The sequence below is a fragment of the Cryptomeria japonica genome, chromosome 8, assembly GCF_030272615.1.
Source record: "Cryptomeria japonica chromosome 8, Sugi_1.0, whole genome shotgun sequence".
Taxonomy (NCBI): domain Eukaryota; kingdom Viridiplantae; phylum Streptophyta; class Pinopsida; order Cupressales; family Cupressaceae; genus Cryptomeria; species Cryptomeria japonica.
In genome coordinates this window covers 308,773,415-308,775,297 of record NC_081412.1, presented here as the reverse complement: position 1 = coordinate 308,775,297, position 1,883 = coordinate 308,773,415, and positions in this window count along the sequence as shown.

The following is a 1,883-nucleotide window of genomic DNA, read 5'->3' as shown; positions in this document are numbered from 1 at the left end:
ATGGGTAGAGTTGGGCACCCATGTGTTGTGGGAATAATACATAGGGCTTCACTTAGTGAACTTGGGTTATATCATGTGCATTTGTGACATACTAAAGAATCCCCCTATTTTCAAAAATATTTCACTAAACTCCTTTCTTGTCACCCCCTCCCAATACACAACCTGAATTAAACCCCCCCCCCCCCCCCCCCCTATTTTCACTAGATATTGTATGTATCAATTTTTTCTTTAACATTTTTCATACCCCTTTATATTTGTATCTTATGTGTTCTGGAGACGTTAAAAATTCATCTTGCTAATTCATTGATGCACATGTGGATGGACACATCAGAAGGAATTGCCATTGACATAATTTTTTTTTATTAGATCCAACTAATAGGCAAGATACTATTACATCCATTGGATACAATTCTTCTTTTCAATCAACCAATCATTGTAGGCAATTTTTCCATTACTTTAACATTCCTAAAGTTTCCAAAATTTTAAACATTTAAATAATTCTAATAAAAGGATTCCTTCATCTTCCTATTGGTTGATAACATCAACAGTCATTACAGGGCTAAATTGTCCAAGTAAAATATAAGTATTCACAATCAGTGTAATTTTTCACTTGTTTTTTATCAGAAATACGTAGCAAACTTGCAAGAGATATATACTAGCCTATATCTTCACTTTAATCTATATAAAGTATGCCGAGAGTATCAAGGCATTTTTTCCCTTTAATTTAATTTTTGTATATTTTTAGACTGAGAATGAGGTTCGATTGAAATTTATCACTTCAATCAATTAGATTACTTAAATAGAGACTAGTAGATGGAGACATCCAAATAATGAGATCAAAGAATTTGTAGATGAAGAAAGAAAATGTAGGGTATACAAGTTAAATGAAGTAGGGGATGAAATTTATTTTCTATTAGAAATATCCATTTTAAAATAATAGTAGGCTTAATATATTAAGGCATTTGTAATTATAAATTAGTAGATAAAACCTTAAATAAAGACAATAAAAATAAAACTTGTTAGATTTATTATAATGCTTATCAGTTATCAATGGTAGAAATGATCTATAATCATTGATCATATCATATGTATATATGAATAAAGTAGATGGAGTTGCTGGGAGACTCATTGACAACTACTAGTTAGGTAGGTTTGTAATTTGAATAAACTAGGGAATGCGAAACATTTTCACTTACTTTTTCTACCATGATAAGAGCTAATATTGTTATCATAATACATACTAAATGAGAAAAACATAGTCAAGTGGCAATATTGTTTACTTTTAATAGTATTACAAAATTTTGTAAGGATTCTGGAAAGACTCATATCAAAACAAGTGATTTACTGTATAACCCATATGCTTGTTTTATATTGAGAATAGTATACAAAAGTTAAGATATGTGCATTGTCTACTCGATCAGTATTTTATAACCATTGAACCATATACAAAAAAATTACTAAACACCCTAGTCTATAGTATCTCCATTTTTTTTGAAAGTTCACATTAGATCAAAATACATCATAGTCAACAAAATTGATTAACATAACCCAGAAGGAAAACCAAAAAAGTCCTTATACATTTTTCAAATTGTAAACAAAAAAATGAATACTAAAACTCTTAGTGACATGCAAGTAGAAGAAATGAAGGGGCAGAGCATCCCTTAGACCTTAGTGATGGATTGGTCCTAGAATGTTGGCCCCTGCCACACCTAGTAGCCCAATTATGGTTCACCATCAGAAAGCCAAAATTGTTCTTCAATAACCAACCCATGATGCTTAGGTTCATAGTTTATGCTAAACCCTTCCTCATTGATGTATTCCTCAAACCAAACCTTGCCTTTGTTGAACTTCAGACCCAATTTTTTTGTACGAATCTCATATGC